The sequence below is a fragment of the Lissotriton vulgaris genome, chromosome 4_1, assembly GCF_964263255.1.
Source record: "Lissotriton vulgaris chromosome 4_1, aLisVul1.2, whole genome shotgun sequence".
Classification (NCBI taxonomy): Eukaryota; Metazoa; Chordata; class Amphibia; order Caudata; family Salamandridae; genus Lissotriton; species Lissotriton vulgaris.
Window position 1 is genome coordinate 1,815,981,442 of NC_141691.1, and position 20,128 is coordinate 1,816,001,569.

Consider the following 20,128-nt stretch of genomic DNA (forward strand, 5'->3'; position numbering starts at 1 on the left):
CTCTATAATATCCCCCTCATCAATCCTAGGGGGTCAGAAGGGGTCTACCTTGCCCCCTTTCCTTCATTTCCCCCTTTGTTTTGGCCTCCTCTTGTCTCTCGATCCTACAGAGAGACAAGATGGCGGCCGCTCCGGACTGTTTAGAATGTTGACAGACACCGGAGAGCCAATCAGCTTCGCATCGCAAAGTTCCGTTACGCGAAAAGTACGCGATAAGTACGCGAAAAGTACGCGAACCGGAGCGCTGCCCGGAGCGCTGTTACAGATATATATCTTGTTTTAAACGTTAATTTCTCAAAAACCACTGGAGCACATATATTGAGACCCAGCAAAGGCACATCGGGCTAACAGTCCCTACAATTTTGCCAAGTTTGGTGGAAATCCATTCAGCCGTTCGGGCTAAAAGTGAGGCCAACCGCACTATGGAAATTAACATGGGAAAAACGCGTTTTGGGACCCCCCTTTTTTCTCGGCCCCCCCCTTGACAACCCCCCCCCCAAATTTTCAGGGGCTGCTCAGAAACAAAATGTGCCATTTTCCTGAAAATTTCAGCCGATTCCGTCCACAAACGCCAAAGTTATTAGACATAGAATTTTCAAAAGTTCCATAGAGAAAAAATCCTAACTATATATACCTACTGGCTATCGCCAGTAGGTAATATATATATATATATATATATTTATATATATATATATATATATATTTACTGAAAAAACCATAGGTTATAGACCATATATAGTTAGGGATTAGCATTTATAAAACCTTAATTTACTCGCACAAAACCATTGAAATTCGCATATATAGTTAGTTGCACTAACTATATATCGCGCACCCGCAATCCACTGCTGATAATGTCACATATTACATCATTCATGACATGGTCAGTGACATTACTGATGACATCACTTATGACATCTCAAATGACATCTCAAATGACATCACTGATGACATCTCAAATGATATCACTGATGACATCACTGATGACATCTCATTTGACATTACTGATCACATCACTGATGATATCATTTATGTGATAATACAATGAACATCTTCAGACTCTAATATAACCTTAGATACAATCAGTGTAAACAGACACTCACAGACTGTCACTTATCCATGGAGTTACTCGCACACCTAGTCAGTCATGCAAAGAATCAATCACACCTCCATTTTCTCAACTATACAGGTATACACACCTTACTTATTCAAACATATACTAACACAAATTTACTCTCTTATACAATCCCTGATACATGTTCACAATGATCCATACAGCCACTCACACATTCACTGGCTCTTATGCACAGTTATTTATATATGTCAACTCTCACATGTACTGTGTTTTACATATGTACTTACTTTGACATGTAGCACTGAGAAATCCATTTACTCACCAATACACTCAGGCAGAAAGTCAACCGCCCATACAGCTGTTTCCACATGCACTTTTTAACCCATACATATAGTGAATCAACTGCTCACACATCTATGCACAGAGTCACACACCTCCTAGCCACCCACACACACACTCAGTCTCCCATACAAATTGGGCAGCCAATCAATAAACCAAATAGTTACTCATATAGCTACTGATCAACACATGCAGCAGTTCACAGAACAACAGACATAATGATGAACAAATTAAGACAGTTTAGTCACTAACCCATGCACTCAGTGAGACACATTTAATCACTCACTCATACAGTCAGTCATGCACCTACTAAAACCTTCATCCAGACACTTATACATCCACTCATTCTTCAATATGTAAGACATATTTTAACTTTACAGAAACATACAGTCACTGGGTGTTGTCATCAGTGATGTCATCAGTGATGTCACTGACCATGTCATGAATGATGTAATATGTGACATCATCAGCAGTGGATTGCGGGTGCGCGATATATAGTTAGTGCAACTAACTATATATGCGAATTTCAATGGTTTTGTGCGAGTAAATTAAGGTTTTGTAAATGCTAATCCCTAACTATATATGGTCTATAACCTTTGGTTTTTTCAGTGAATTTTCAAGGTTTTGTAAATGCTAATTCCTAACTATATATGGTCTATAACCTATGGTTTTTTCCGTGAATTTCAATGGTTTTTTAATAGCAAATATCAAAAGCTGTAAAATGTCAAGTACGTGGTAGGTAAAAACATTTTCGTATTTATGCACGCTGATGTGCTTTCAACGCTGCCCCCCTCCCCCTCCTCTTTTCTTTTAGGAGTATTCTCTCTTTGCAGATAGTGAATGGTAGGTAACACAGGTCTTTGGAATCCGTCGTGCCTGCTTCTCTCTCCATTTCATTGATTATTATCCTAGCATTTATTGTTATGGAATTGGTTCTCTTTGGTTCATTCTCTATTTACAAACAAGCACAGAGTCGCAATACTCTGTTTAGTCTTTGCAGATAGTGAAAATTCGTTAAAAAAACAAAAGGAATCAAGCAAAATCAGTAGGCCACTATTGGGATCTCTTTTTGACCTCGCTAAAATAGAAACATTATGAACAACCCCTCATGACAAATACGAAACTAGTAGGAGGAACTGAGCTTGACACCATGATGGCTGCAAGACAGCTCGGCTCCGCCGCCCACCCCACCCAAAATAACAACAAACACTATGCAAATATTATAAATATATACAACACACCAGCAAAGTAACAGGCTAAAACGTTTTATTAAATAACTATTTACATGGCAGCCTGGTTGTGTTCCGACCGCTGGTTGGTGGAGACATTTTGACTATATTCTGGACCTGCATTGTCGCGTAATGCGTCATATGACGCGCCGCGTTAGCGCACCCGGAAGTGCTCCGGTGCGCGAGGCGCAGCTTCCCGGAAACGATCCAGAGCGCGGCGCGCACCGCGTAACTTAAGCATAACAGGTCATGTGACTTGTTAATAAAACTTTTCATTGGTTCATTTTACTTTTGTTATTCTAATGATGAAAGTCTTGGTCATATGACCTAAAAATAACGCTTTTCATTGCTTTCGAACATTTTTTTTCCCCAAATGATGAAAGCCCCACCTTTTTTTTTCTCGCTCTGACTTGTAAAGCAAAGGACCCAGATGCATTTACAGTTTATCACTAACAATGTTCCAGGCTAATGTATTTTCCCGGGAAATTTACAACTGTCCTGCAAGTAAAATATTCCTATTTCGAGAAAAAGGGCGTTTCTTTGTCCCATGAGGTGGCCGTTGAGCAAAAGAGGCTCGGCCTGCTGTCTTAGTCGCTGATAGGCATGAATATCGGGTTCTTATCGATACTTTATGTTGCAGGAGTGGAAAACACAACAGCCCTTGACCATTTATCTTTACTGCGTTCCTGCATATTATACCTTTTAACCGTCATGTAATCGGGCTGCTTTATTTCACTTGCCTTTTACTGATCCGAAAACAGTGGCTATTATTCAAAACTTTACCAAAAAAGGTACTACTACCATGTTTTGTTTTAAAAACCTTTATTGTGAAAATGTCAGTATACAAATACGGGCCAATAACCACGTGGGCCGGCCACGGAGCAAACTGGAATCGTATATGATGAGGGGACATTTACACTGTAGAAGAACGTAACGGGCGGGATATTGCGTTGCAAGAAGTAAGGTGTCTAACAGTTGCGGAATCGATGGACGTACATTTTATAATTAAAGTACGACAGGGCCAGTTACAATAAAATTATCTAGATATACATTTGCGGGCAAGTACCATGGGTGACGTTAATTCGAACTTTCAATAGTACAGTAATCAATAACACATCAGAACTTAATATCAATAGGGATGTCCAAATGTTCAATCAGTACTCGTCCCCGCCCGCCATGTGCTTCAAAACTGCATACGTATCTCGTGACATCAAGGTTGGGTAACCAGTACACAACAAGGAGTTACGAGTCCCATTTATACCGGGCCATTTTGGGCGAGGCCGGGCAGGTCCAGGATATAGTCAAAATGTCTCCACCAAACAGCGGTCGGACCAGAACCCCTTTCGACAGTCCAAAAAGGTTCCTTTAAATGACAACAGAAGAGATAGGCAACAAGAACAATCAGTCAAAAGAGTTGACGCTTTCGTGAATGGGGCCCATGCCCTAGCAGGCAAGCGTCCGAGTTCCAAGGTGTCCCAGGGCAATTTTAGTGGACCAGGGCCAAATCCAAAGAGCCGGCCGCCATTTTGAAAGTCTTGTTGCAGCCGCCTTTCGCTGCACCGCAAAAGTAAACGCAACTCAGCTGGATGGGGGGTGAGGCACTGTGCCGCAAGAGCGGGCGCAATGCAGCTGGAAGGCGAGTGAAACGCTAAGGGGCGCCCCACTGCAGATGAGGTTCCTCCACCTGGGGAGGCGGGAGAGGGCCGTTTGCGCCGCCTTCCCCCCCTCCCCCCGGGCACCCCACGCCCTCTTTCGGCGCAGCATTGTAGGATAGCCACGCCAGTGCGGCAACTTGCTGGACACCACCTCGGTGCCATCCGGATCTCGGCGCGTTCGAGTCGCTGTACCGCAACAGTGGGCGAAATTCAGCGGGATGGCAGGTGAGTCTCTGACAGCAAGAGCGGGCGGAACTCAGCTGGATGGCGGGTGAGTCACTGTACTGCAAGAGTGGGAGGAAAACAGCTGGATGCCGGGTGAGTCACTGTACCGGAAGTGCGGTCGCAACTCTGCTGAACGGCGAGTGAAACGGCAAAGGGCGCCGCACTGCACATGAGGTGCCTCTACCTGGGGAGGCGGAAGAGGGCCATTTGCGCTGCCTCCCCCCCCCCCGGGCACCCCACGCCGTATTTCGGCGCAGCATTGTAGGATAGCCACACCAGTGCGGCAACTTGCTGGACACCACCTCGGTGCCATCCGGATCTCGACGCGTTGTGCTGCCTTCGGCCTATTTGCACATCGGTCTGCTACTGACGCCGCCTCACAGGCCAACGGATTTTGTAGGCTTTTTATAGCCCAAAGCCGCATAACAGGTCATGTGACTTGTTTATAAAACTTTTCATTGGTTCATTTTACTTTTGGTTTCCTAATGATGAAATGCTTGATCATATGACCTAAAAATAACACTTTTCATTGGATTGAAACATTTTTTTTTCCCAAACGATGAAAGCCCCACCTTTCTTTTTTCTCACTCGGCAATCCAAAAAGGTTCCGTTAGATGACAACAGAGGGGACAGGCAACAAGAACCATCACTCAAAAAAGGGGAGGGCAATATATTCCCTACCGGGTCACGTTGAGGCTCCACCGCAAGTCATCGAATTGATAGTCTACAGTGTTTCTGGATGTTTCAGACTGAAGCTGGCGTCAGCATGAGAGCACCACCATCCCGTAGCTCCGTCATGGCCATTCCGCAAGCAATCATGGCAGCCGCTCCCCACCGGAAGCCTGCGGGAGTCGGGGGCCCCCAACACTTTTGTTGAATCTTCAAGGCTGAGGGGACGCTTTCGAGAATGGGGCCCAAGCCCTACCAGACAAGCGTCCGAGTTCCAAGGTGTCCCAGGGCCATTTTAGTGGATCAGGCCCAAATCCAAAGAGCCGGCCGCCATTTTAAGAGTCCTGTGGCAGCCGCCTATCGCTGCACCGCAAGAGTGGGTGCGATTCAACTCCATGGTGAGCGAGACGCTGTAGCCGCAAGAGCGGGCGGTAAACAGCTAAATGGCGGATGAGGCACAGTGCAGCAAAAGCGGGCGAAAAACTGCTGATTGGTGACTGAAGCGGTAAAAGGGCGCCCCACTACAGCAGCCCGTTCACGCCGCCTCCCCCCCCCCCCCAGGGCGCCCCACGCCATTTTCCGGTGCAGCATTGTAGGATGCCAAAACCAGTGCGGCTAGTAAAAGACAACACCTGGGTGCCGTCCAGATCTCGGCGCGTTGTGCTGCCTTGGGACTATTCGCACAACAGACCGCTACTGACAAGACAGTGCAGGAAAAGCGGGCGGAAAACCGCTGAATGGCAAGGGGGTGCCGTCCAGATCTCGGCGCGTTGTGCTGCCTTCGGACTATTCGCACAACAGACCGCTACTGACCATTGTTGCTGTGTTTAAATTTTATTTTTTTAACGTGTTTACTGTTTTTGGTGCTTTGTATATATTTATAAGTTATTAAAGTGTTATAATCCTACTACTTTGTTGGAGTGCTATATATTTTTAATGTGACACATAATTGTGAAGACTTTGATGTACAAAAAGGCATCCCTGGAATCTTCCTTTTCAGGCTCGGTCCCACACACCCTCACAGTGAGAATCCCCTCCCCAATGACAATACAAGATCGTTATCAGATAGTAGGAACGCGTGTGGTGTTGCGGATCTCATGGGGTGGGGGCCTTGATCTACTGTAACTCCTTTGAAGAGGGGTGATTCTTTACAGTTGAGGCCATAAACTACATCCGCAGGGCTAGGTGATAGCCTGAGACCGGCCTGGACAATCAGACACAAAGGAAGAGGAGTGTCAGAGGGTGCGGTAGTGAATAGGGTGAAAGGGAGGTGTCAGGCGGGCACAGGGTGTGATTCTCAGGGAAGAGCAGCGCAGATGGGGGGAGGTTTATGGCCCATGCATAAGAGAGAGAGCGGGGGTGACCAATGCGTGGGGGAGATGCTTGCGAGGGTGGGGAGCCATGCTGAGGATCGGCGGCGTGCAGAGAGTGGGTCTGGTCAAGGCATCTAAAATGGCTGCCGTGCACGACAAAAGTGTGGCATTGGAAAAAAAGAAAGATGGCGCAGACAATGTTTATCAATACGGAATAATTTATAACAATTATTTTTACCAATATATTTACTCGCAGTGTCAAAATGGCGGTCAACACTTCCTGATTTCCTTCGAATCGAACGTTAACAGACGTCACGATCGGCGTCGTGCAGACAGTGGGTCTGGTCAAGGCATCTAAAATGGCTGCCGTGCACGACAAAAGTGTGGAATTGGAAAAAAGCAAGATGGCGCAGACAATGTTTATCATTACGGATTAATTTATAACAAATATTTTTAACAATATATTTACTCGCAGTGTCAAAATGGCGGTCAACACTTCCTGATTTCCTTCGAATCCAACGTTATCAGACGTCACGCAGCAACAAAAAAAAAAAACACTCACGCGCAGCCGCTGGAAGACAAGTATCAACATATATGAGCATCCTCAGCCACCCTCAGAAAACATAGGGGGTCAGGATATGTCTCCCGTACCCCCTTATACCCATTTGTCACATTGTTTTTCCTCCATCTTGTAATTTAATTAAAACGAAACACAAAATGGCGAATTCCCGTTTCACGTCCCGATTCGCTACCCGGTTCACGAACCGGAAAGCGCTTCTTCCGCAAAAAATCTATTTTTTTTTATTTGCCCCACGGGACCCTTTAATAACCCCAACATCATTCCTAGGGGGTCAAGAAGGGTCTACCTTGCCCCCTTTCATTAAATTTGCCATTCGTTTTTCTCCTCTTCTTGTCTCTCGATCCTACCAAGAGACAAGATGGCGGCCGCACCAGACTGTTTAGAATGTTGACAGACGCTGGAGAGCCAATCAGCTTCGCTTCGAAAAGCTCCGTTACGCAAAAAGTTTGCGAACCGGAGCGCTACCCGGGACGCTGTTACAGATATATCTGTTTTTTTAAACGTTAATTTCTCAAAATCCACTGGAGAACATATATTGAGACCCAGCAAAGGCACAATGGGCTAACAGTCCCTACAATTTTGCCAAGTTTCGTGCAAATCCATTCAGCCGTTCGAGCTAAAAATGAGGCCAAACGCCCTATGGAAAACTCAATGTTAAAATGCGTTTTAAGACCCCCCTTTTTTCTCGGCCCCCCAAACGAAACCCCCCCAAATTTTCAGGGGCTGCTCAGAAACAAAATGTGCCATTTTCCTGAAAATTGCAGCCAATTCCGTCCACAAACGCCAAAGTTATTAGACATAGAATTTTCAAAAGTTCCATAGAGAAAAAATCCTAACTATATATACCTACTGGCGACCGCCAGTAGGTAATATATATATATATACATATATATATATATATATATATATATATATATATATATATATATATATATATATGTATATATATATATATATATATATATATATATATATATATATATATATATATATATATATATATATATATATATATATTCAGTGATGTCATTAGTGATGTCACTGACCATGTCATGAGTGATGTAGTATGTGACGTCATCAGCAGTGCATTGTGGGCACGCGAGTTATAGTTAGCTGAACTAACTATAACGGGTTAATTTCAATGGTTTTGAATGAGTGAAATGTCCAGCTAACTATAACATGTGTGAAACCTATATTTTTTTCAGTGAATTTCTAAGGTTTTTCAAATGCTAATTCCTAATTATAACGTGGCTGAAATCTATGGTTTTTCCAGTGAATTTTAAAGGTTTTTTAAATGATAATTTTTAAATGTATAAATTAATATATTTCTTTCTTTTTATACTAATTTCTTACATTTTTATTATAAATATTTATATTTATTTTATTTTTTAAATTATATTTCATATTCTTAATGTAAAATAATAACACAACTAAATCCCAACATTTTTTTTTTAGAAATGAATTTTTTTTCTCCAATATATTACAAATAAATTCTGTATAATTCCTTTTTCATTTTTCTTTTAGTAATCGCACCGTACGCGTACGGTGATCGCACCACACTTTGTTCAGTAAATCGTCCTCTGCGCGTAGCCGCGCACTCGTTATGGATACGCTTTGACTATGCGCGTCGCATCAATGCTTCTGCATGACGTGATGTACGGCGCCCCGTAAGCGTACGGCGCGAAAGTATTTTTGTATTTATTGTACATATTAAGGGAAGACCTTATCTGGGAAAATCATGAATATAGTTTTTTAAAACTTTTAATAAGCGATTATTACTTTTAAAAGCAATTACGCAAATCGCATAGGTATGTCGTACGTACTCGCATCTTAAGAGCACCGTAAGAGTACAGTAAGCGTACGCAAAGTCATGTGACCATAAAAGGAGAGTTTTGATTGTTTCATAATACTTCCTATTTCAACTGTTGAAAGACCCCTCTCATTTTGATCATCCTACTTGAACTTTCCGAGGAGAAGCAACTATTCTGTGGAGCTGTAGACTTTTATAACCATCTCTACAATGGCTGCTCTTTTTGAGACGTCATCAGTACATTACTTCGAAGAAGATTTTGTTGCTGAGCCACCTCAGAAAAAGAGAAAAGAAGCTTTCATTTGGAAGGTGAATGCGCTGAAAGTAACGTGCAAAATCTGTGAGGTTACGCTTTCCAGGGTTGACCCCACTAAAAAGTACTCTTTCGGGACAGCCTCAATGGTTCGCCATGTCAAAAATTTGCATCCAAATAATTATTCAAGGATGGCAACACAAAGGTTCCAGGAGAATCAATAACCTGCAGTTCCTTCTACATCAACTGCACCACCACCTCCTCCGAGCAGTCCGCATCCTATTATTGTGCCTCAGTTTGCGGATCTTACAAGTCATTGTAAATTTTGCAGAGAACTCCTTTGTTACGGTGAGCATTCTATTGACCTCATTGTGAAGAGGAAAGAAGAGCACCGTTGCCCAAAACAATAATATATTTTTTTTCTTTTTTGTTCCTGTTCCACAGTTTTTATTTTTCCAGTTTCATTTTTTTGGTTTAAAAAAAAACAACAAAAAACTTGTTGAAAAAATGCAAAAAAATAGAAAACTAAAAAGAAAAAAAAAACAGTTCTTTTCAGAACTACGTCCACTGGCTTAAGAAAGAACTTTATTTTAATATTAGTGTGTAAAAGTTTGTCAGACTGAATGTGTAGTGCATAAATGAATGAATGAATTAGTAGTGTATGGCGAATGTGAAAGTGCAAAACTATAAGGGAGTGCTACAGCATAAATGTATACGATGTTTACCTATAGTATACTGTAGTACCTCCGAAGCACTTCAATGTAACATATCCATATAAATATGTTACAAGTCTATGCTTCAATTTTCACTGCTGGTGAAACTGCCTGGGTGAATTTGTATGTGTTAGGAGTGGATTTACAACCCCCTTGTGCCTCTTATACACATCTTTTCCGTCACTTTCGTGATGAAGCGGTGGTGCAAAAGATGTGCCATGGTGTCTGATATTTACAATGTGATGCATATGAAAGGTGCATCACATTCTAAAGCCCCGCGCCAGAAAGAGGCTTTCCTGCGCAGAGAGGGGGGGGAGGGAGTGGAGGTGTTCTGGCATAGGAGCATCTCCTAAAAGTGACTGAGTGAAATCTATAAGATTTCATTCAGTCACTTTTAGGCATATGCTACGTCAAAACCCTGCACCTGCTTGAAACAGGTGTAAGGATTGACACAGCATTGTGAGCATAGAGCCTCAAGAGCATTGCTGGAGCTGCGTTGCGCTTGGAACTCAAGTCAAGCAATGCACCGCCTTCACAACACAAATACATCACATATCTGTGCCGTTTTTGCTCTATAATACACCACATTGTAAATACGGTGCATCCATTGTGGTGATGTCACAGTGCACAATAACTGGCATATCTCTGGGGATGTACCACTTATTGTACATCTGCTGCTTACTGTTTGAATGTAGTGAATGGATTACTACACACTGATCAATGAGTCACTACAAAACTATAACAGAAATGACAGAGTGCTTGGTGGAAGTGTAAAGATAAAGACTTAGGAATTCAAAATCTAAAAGGTAAATTTGCAGATGCATAGAACAGTACATGCATAGTAAATAGGAGTTTGAAGCAGTCCATATACTAAGGCCTACTTTGCTTCATAATTACTTGGGTACTGACTGTATGATTACAGTTCTGCAAAGAGAGTGCATGACTGAATTTATAAGAGCTTCATTTTTAGCACAGTGCATAGATAAGGACATTCTGCCGAATACCTCAGTACAATACTGAATCAGTGATCACAAAATGTTTGCTGGAAGTGTAAGGATAGAGATTGGGGCATTGAAGGTATACAACACAAGTTTGCTGGTGCATCGAACAGTGCATGCATAGTCAAAAGGGGTTTTAAGCAATCCATGTTCTAAGGCCCACTTTACCCCATGAGTACTTCAGTACTGGCTGAATGATTACAATTCGGCAAGGAAACTGTCTGGCTGAATGTATAGCAGCTTCACTTTTCGAACAGTGTATAGATAAGCACATAGTCCTGTATGGCTCAATATAATACTGAAACAGTAGTGTGATAGTGTTTGCTGGAAGTGTAGGGATATAGACTGGGGAATTGAAGGGATAAAAGATACGTTTACCAGTGCATAAAAGACTCCATGCAAAGTCTATAGGAGTTTGAAGCAGTTTATGACCTAACCCCTATTTTAATGCATGAGTACTTACATAGTGAGAGGATGTTTACAGTTCTGCAAAGAAAGTGCCTGCCTGAAGCTTCAGTTTTACCACAGTACATATATAAGGAAATACTGCTGAATGACTGATTACAATATTGAAACAGTAGAGTGAGAGTGATTGTGAAAGTCTAATGATACAGACTGGGGAATTGAATGTATACAAAACAAATGTGCAGCTACATACAAGAATGCATGCATAGTCTATACAGGTATAAAGCAGTACATGGCCTAAGGCCTACTTTGCACCATGATTACTTGAGTACTGACTGGATAATTACAGTTCTGCAAAGAGAGTTTCTGCATTTAAAAGAGCTTCATTTTTAGCACAGCGCATACATAAGGGCATTCTGCTGAATAGCTCACTACAATACTGATTCAGCAATCACAAAGAGTTTGCTGGTAGTGTAAGAATATAGACTGGGTAATAAAAGCTATAAAAGACAAGTTTGCCCGTGCATAGAAGAGTGCATGCATAGTGTATAGGAGTTTAAAGCAGTACATGCCCTAAGGCCCACTTTGCACCATGACTACTTGGGTACTGGCTGAATTATTACAATTCTGGAGGGAGAGTGTCTGGCAGAATGTTTAGCAGCTTCACTTTTAGAATTGTGTATACATAAACACATACTGCTGAAAGGCTCACTACAATACTAAAATAGCAGTACCAACATGTTTGGAGGAAGTGTAAAGATACAGACTGGGCAATAGAAAGTTTAAAAGCCAAGTTTGCAGGTGCATAGAAAAGGGCATTTATTATTTATTAACCTTCCCAAAGCCCCAAGCACCAGCACACCTTTCTGAGGGTAGGATTACAATTTACAAATGCTATCATTTTTTAAATTAAGAACCATAAAAATAACAAATATTAATCCTTTTTTTTTCTTCTAATGATAACAATGTTTTTTTATACGTCTTCTATTTGAATTCTTCTAATCATGAAAATGCAAAGAATACAGTTTACCGACTAACACTTTTTAAACTCTCCAACGTACGTAGATAATAATACCTTATACGTGTTACTATCGAAATCGAAACCTTTACAGCTTCACAGTTTGTAACTTTTCCGAACAGGTGCAGAAGAAAAACAGTTAAAACGTGATCACGTGCAAAATGCAAAACGTGCCATCTAAATAGGCGGAGCCACATCTTCCTTCCGTAGACTACTAAACAACCAAAAACTATATAAACCACACCTACTGTGCAATTAGTTTAGTTTTCGCGAGTTATTTCTGAATCGCCAATCTCTGTTACAGGTTCCGTTTTCTAGCATCGGATTCTCTTTTTGCATCAACAAACATATTCCAGAGTTGTAAGTTGTTTCTATGTGGCATAGGCATAGTGCTTAGTTATAATTTGTGGTTATTTGTCAATATTTAAACATTAATATGCAGAAAAAAATGTTATTGCATGTTTTTCGCTTTTTCTCTGTAACGTCAGCAGCTTGTTTTCTAGAAACAGATAGATTATAACAAATATTACTCCTTTTTTGGCTACTTTCACCTTATATATAGTGACATTTTATATTGTAATATTGATACTGTACTTCTCTCGAGAGGTATTGCTGACCCGTCGATGCAAACCCTAAACATTTACAATCAACGTCACAATCTTACACTTGTTATTGTATTTTCCCCTAGAGATCAGAGTTTGGGAGCACATGCTGTTGGCAATTCTTTGACTGATGAAGCAGCCAACTCTGCAGTAGACACATGTTCCGTTTCAGCAGATACAAGGTCCATGACTAAGATTGATAATGACATTGCTATTGCTGCTACAAAGGACGGAAATGCTCCTCTGCAGGGCTTCAGTTCGAAGTATTCTTATCATTTATCTGTCAAACAAGTTCCTTATGCTGACATTCCTAATGTTGGGGAATGGCTGATTCTCAACATGGACCGCAGACCTGCTTTGATCATTGTCGCACACAAAGGCATGGCCTCTGCGAATGCCGGAGTGTCTGTTACGGTCTCTATTTTACAGCAACTTTACTTGTGGTGTGGTTTATATAAACAGACCCGTAATTATGTACTTTTTTGTGAGATTTGTCAACAAATAAACCCATCTACAGTCTCACGTCCACCACAAACACAGCTGTGTATATCCAATCTGCCTTTTGGCTATATGTATCTTGATCACTGCTGTCCGTTCTCCTCTGATACTGCATATAAAAATATCTTGGTTGCAGTTGATTCATGCACTTTGGATTTGGCCACAATGCAGTGCTGATGCTCAAAATGTCATCAGAGATTCGGGTGTCTTTGTCAGGATGTTTGTCTTTGGCACCTTTCATTTTGACCAAGGTCCGGCGTTCGGCTCAAAGGCGTACAAGGATGCAATGATGTCTATGGAGGTGCAGGTACAGTTTTCATCTCCATATAGGCCTGAGCGCAATTACATAGTGGAGCGAATAAACTGTGACTTAAAATATTATTTTACAGCTCGAGTCTTACGTACTGGTAGGAAATGGCTGGCCAGCTCCATTACGGAACCGTATTTGGAAAACGGCGATCAGGAACCACAGGAGGAGGGATAACACGTTCACGACTTTCCGGCATCAGGTAGCAAACACTAGATCCGGAACCTGACCCAGCATCCCCTCCCGGTCTATGGCTTGATGCACACTAATATCAAGCACCACTGACAACATCAGTCCTAACTAGACTGCTCAACAGTACTGTAGTGATGAGACACACACGTGATTGAGAACTCTAAGCATTTATTCTTTGGACTACTCCCAGCTATGGAAGGAACCACCACACCTGGGACCTCGTAGACAGCAGAAGCTTTCCTTCCTCCATTTCTTCCACAATACCTGTATTTTCAAAAGTCGAACTAAATCGCCAATATTACAACGTAACCAGACTGTATAGACACATCGACCAGGACAGATAGGACTTTAGGTCGTGTCTTAAGCCCTGAGGAGTTGCAGTGATCTGTTCCCACGCGCCGAAACACGTGTCGGCTGGCTATTTGGAACCAATAAACCTACATCTAATTTCCTAATATACAGATTTGGATTGCAATTGTCTTAATTGAGCTCTACACTTTGAATGTTGTTGTAATTTGCCTACTATATGGTTATACTGTAAATTGTGTGTGCGAGGGCATTGTAGTTATTTAAGGATGCAATGATGTCTATGGAGGTGCAGGTACAGTTTTCGTCTCCATATAGGCCTGAGGGCAATTCCATAGGGATATATGATGTTACAACGCGGACTTTTACAACGCATACCGTTACAACGCGGTATTTACAACGCGGATACTGTAACAACGCATGTATTTACAACGCATTTTTTTACAACGCAGGTACATTTACAACGCAGACCATTACAACGTAAGTATTGGTAAGTATATAGTTATATTAATATTATAATGGTAAATTAATTGTAAAAAATATAATTTAATGTAATTGTATTTAATTTAATTTCAATTAATTAATTTAATTATAAAATAATATTACTTTATTTTTACCCTGTACCCCTGCACCCCAGAAACTCAAAACTGACCCTCAACACCTATAATAAATTAAACTGATTTAATGTAATTTAATTCCAAGTAATTAATTTAATTTAAAATAAATTTTACTTTATTTTTACCCTGTACCCCTGTACCCCAAAAAATCAAAACTGACCCACAACCCCTAAAATAATGTAATGGAATTTAATGTAATATATTTACAATTACAATTTACCCTGTACCCCAAAAACTGAAAACTGACCCTGAACCCTAAAAATACCCCTTTACCCAAAAACTGAAAACTGACCCTGAACCCTAAAAATACCCCTTTACCCAAAAACTGAAAACTGACCCTAAACCCTAAAAATACCCCTTTACCCAAAAACTGAAAACTGACCCTGAACCCTAAAAATACCCCTTTACCCAAAAACTGAAAACTGACCCTAAACCCTAAAAATACCCCTTTACCCAAAAACTGAAAACTGACCCTGAACCCTAAAAATACCCCTTTACCCAAAAACTGAAAACTGACCCTGAACGCTAAAAATACCCCTTTACCCAAAAACTGAAAACTGACCCTGAACCCTAAAAATACCCCTTTACCCAAAAACTGAAAACTAACCCTGAACCCTAAAAATACCCCTTTACCCAAAAACTGAAAACTGACCCTGAACCCTAAAAATACCCCTTTACCCAAAAACTGAAAACTGACCCTGGACCCTAAAAATACCCCTTTACCCAAAAACTGAAAACTGACCTGAACCCTAAAAATACCCCTTTACCCAAAAACTGAAAACTGACCCTGAACCCTAAAAATACCCCTTTACCCAAAAACCCAAAACTAACCCTGAACCCTAAAAATACCCCTTTACCCCAAACATATAACAATTAAAATATAACTATATACTTACCAATACTTAAGTTGTAATGGTATGCGTTGTAAAGGTACCTGCGTTGTAAAAAAATGCGTTGTAAAAACATGAGTTGTAACAGTATCTGCGTTGTAATGGATGCGTTGTAACAGTAGTGCGTTGTAAAAAATGCGTTGTAACAGGTGTACACCATTCCATAGTGGAGCGAATGAACTGTGACTTAAAATAATCTTTTACAGCTCAAGTCTTATGTACTGGTAGGAAATGGCTGGTCAGCTCCATTACGGAACAACCAAATAGTGTTTTGTATAGTACTTTGTTATCAAATATCTTGTGTTTTCACACCAATAGGATTCCTGTGTTGAGGGTGAGCTGGCATGCACAGGGGTGCCACACTACATTGGGTACTGACCTAGGGAACAAAGATCTAGTGTCTTGCTGGGCTTCCCAGAACCATTTGCCGTCATGACAAGATTATTCCCTCCTGGTGAGATGTGCTCGCACTTCCACAGGATGGAGTCAAAGGCCTGGGCAGAGAGGTTGTCTTAGCCATACCCTCTCAAGATGTCTACTGTTTACAGTGATCAAAGACGTGAGCCGCAAATGCTTTCAAACCCCTTTGTATATAATCTCTTGTCCCCCACTCAAGTATAGAGCCCATCCCACCCTGTCCAGCTGACAGACGGTAAAATTAGGTAGTCGGGTGGCATACACTCCCAAAAAGGTAAGTCTCACCTTTAGAGTGGGCTAAGAGGTCTGTAAAGCTGAGGAAGGGTTCTGCCATTTTGACAGACCCTAAAACAGAATATTCTGAGTAGCACAGTGAGGTACAACCACGGGATGTTGTCACTACAGGGGTTTGTTAGCCACAGGGACCAGTTGTCCATTGGCCACTGTCCCTCCCATCCTTAACACCACCTATACTAGGATGTACATGGCTTCCCTTGCACCAGAACTTCAGATATTTTTTGGAATCTAAGAAGAGACACAAAGAAAGTGCGGTTACCTGAAGACAGGAGTTTGGACTCTGCCGCGCGCAGAGAGAAGACACAAGTGCACTGTTATGTTATGTTATGTTAATATTATTTATGCAGCGCGCAGCTGCCCCAGCAAAGGGGCGTCCTGGCGCTTGAACAAATACCGAAACATAACACACACAAAGGGAAGAAAACAGACAGCTAAGCAAGAATAGGAAACAAGAAAGTTTTAATAGCACGCCTGAAGGTGGACAGATTGTTCAGAGCTCGAATGTGCACCGGGAGAGAATTCCATAACCCAGCGGCAAGCACTCGGTAAGAGCGGCCACCCATCCTGCTGAGTTTAAAGCGGGGGCAGACCGCGAGATGAAGGGCCTCCGAACTCAAAGACCTCGAAGGAACATAGGGGATGAGTAAGTTAGCCAGTGCAGGCGGCGAGGAGAGCTTCAAAATTTTAAAGGCCAGACAGAGCGCCTTAAACTTAATTCTCTGCCTAACCAGTAGCCAGTGAAGGGCAGAGATAGTGCTGGAGGCCGAGCAGTGCCGGGGAAGGCCAACAATGGCCCGTGCCGCAGCATTCTGTACCCTTTGTAGCCTAGATGCCTCAGCCTGGTTTACCCCCAGCATCAGCGCGCTACCGTAGTCCAGGATTGAGGCATGGACCACAAGCTGCCGGGTGGGGGGGGGGTAAAAAAATTTGAGAATTGGCCTTAATCCTCGCAGGATACCGTAGCAGGTGGCAGCAACCTTCTTCGTGTGACCCGTAAAGGTAAGAGCCGGATCCAGCCATACTCCTAAGTTCTTCACTTCTGAAGTAGGAATGGGGGTGACGCCCAGTTCTGGTGGCCACCACTGATCTCCCCAAAGCTCCGCATGTTTCACCAAAACCATAACTTCAGTTTTTTTGGCATTTAGTTGTAAACAATTGGTTTTTAACCAATTTGCCACTGCCACAAGTCCTGCACGGAATCTGGGGGCATCCACTTCAGGGTCTCCACTAAGTGTCACCGCCAGCTGCGTATCGTCTGCATATGAGGTCATCGTCAAACCCCACTGTTTGACGAGCGCAGCTAGCGGTTTCAAGTAGAGATTGAACAAAGTTGGACTTAGTGAGGAGCCCTGAGGGACCCCCAGGTTCAGTGGATGGAAGGAGGACTGGCAGGGTGGTATAGCCACCTTAAAGAAACGATCCGTAAGGAACGAGCGGAACCACTGAAGAGCAGTCCCTGCTACTCCAGCTTCCTCTAGGCGCTGAATCAGAATACGGTGAGACACCGTATCGAATGCGGCGCTCAGGTCTAATAAAAGGAGCGCCGGCATCCGCCCAGAGTCAAGCACCAGACGCAAATGCTCGATCATATAGAGCAAGGCGGTCTCGGTGCTGTGTCCCGGTCGAAAGCCATTCTGACTCGGATCTAAGATATGGTTATGAGCAAGATGGGCAGTCAAGAGACCATATACAGAACCCAAGAGTCGACATGTGCTTTTGGTGAAAGCTTATTTCTCCCACCAAGAGGGACTCCAGTGGACACCAGAAAGCCGAAGCAGACTGCTTTGACTGGTGGAACCAGTCACCTGCAGCCTAAAGAAGAATTGATGTGCTGTGTCACAAGAATTGAGACCCACTGGGCCTGTCAAAAGTGACTCTGAAGAGACGAGGTGTTATGCAAGTCCGACGTCATAGCAAAGCTCATATCAAGTTTCGAGCAGCTATACAGCTGTCGACCTCCAGTTGCCACAGTGTTTGAGGACTACATTTGCTGCAGCCAAAGCTTGGTGATCACCAGTTGAAGAACAACTCTGATGTTTTAGATATTTTTCTTTTCTTGTTTCTTGGATGCCCCAGGCTAAAACATGCCTGTGGGCTAAGCGTTTTGTAGTCATTGATTACTATCCAAGTGTGGCTTCTTCATGCAAAGGCAGCTTTATCATCTACTAGGGAAAGGCGCCTTATGACCTTGCGCACCACTTTTCTGAAGACTCTGTGGGTGGTTGGAGTGTTTCAGAGTTGGGAGAGACCCCAGTAAATGTCAGGCTAAATTTTAAGAAATGTCTGGCTGGCGATGGCGTTGTTTGCTGGAGGTCTTGCCAAAGTTGGTAATTTAAGGTATTTGGGGGGCATTCCTGATTTTGTGCCAACAGTTTATATCACCCACTGCCATGCAAGGAGTTGTTTGCTGAGACCAAACTCCAGTCTGATCTGAGCCGCAGAGGCATACATCTGTATGTTGAACATAATTCTATAGGCCCTGACTACTGTGCTGCCCAGGGTATGGAGCCTCTTACTCTGAGAGTTTCCCTTCGTATGAGATGGTGGTTAGAATTTTGGATTGTGTGACCTGAAGGAGAGGGGAGAGTATATTGAATATGTGTTCTAAGTTTACTAATGTGCATTACATATTTTACACAGTAGGGCCTGGTTCTTTGAACTGGACATGAGGAGGGACATTTTAGATTTGAAGTTGCATGTTTTGGAGAACAAAATGGACCAGGCTTTGTCTCTCCTCCTTGAGATCAAGGAGCCAGTAGGAGGACCCAAGTGACCATAGCTACAGAGAGCCTTTCTACCCTTCCCCCTGTGTTGGAAATGGCCCTCTTTGCAGGGGTATCTTCAAACCTTTTGCTTCTTCCTCCCTTGTTTTTCCTGACCCGTGGTTGTTGGCAATAGGACTCTGGGCACTTTATCACTGCTGATCAGTGCTAAAGTGCATAGGCTCTCTGAATAAATTGTTATTGTGATTTGTTATCCATGATTGGCGTACTTGTTTTACCAGAAAGTCCCTAGAAAAGTGCACTGAGTATGCCAGGGCTGGGGATTCAAATGCTACTAGTGGGCCTGCAGCACTAATTGTGCCACCCACAGGAGTAGCCCTAATATGGTGTCCCAGGCCTGCCACCGCAGTGTCTGTGTGCCGTTGCTAACTGCCATGCTGACCTGACCAGTGTCCATTCTGGCCAGGCCTAACCCTTCCCTTTCTGTGCACATTGGACACCCCTATGGAAGGCCCTAGGTACCCCCCTGGGCAGGGTGCAGTGCATGTGAAAGGTAGAGCATGTACTAGTGTGGGTGACATGCTCTGGTAGTGAATTACAGCCATTTTCGTTTTTCACTATTGAAAGGCTATCTTGCCCATAGGCTATAATGGGGAATGCTGTGTATAATGTTTACCTGCATATCTTACCATAAAAGCAAGATGGAAAATTAAAGTCTGGAATCCCTGAACTCAGAATTTAATATCCTATCTTTTAGGAAGGATGGTTTTTAAATCCTGTGTTTGAAAACAGCACTTTTAGAAAGTGGCTGTTTTCTTGTGTGACCTTTCTGTGTGCCTTGGCCTGTTTGTGAATTGACTGTCTGGTTTGTAAGTGACAGGGGGTGGGGTGGCTCCCTGAGGCTGAGTGAGTCATCCCTAGGCTGAATAGCTCCAACTGCATCTTGAGTGGTGGGAGGGAATAGCACCAGGGCCTGAATAGGACTGTGCCTGCCTTCCAC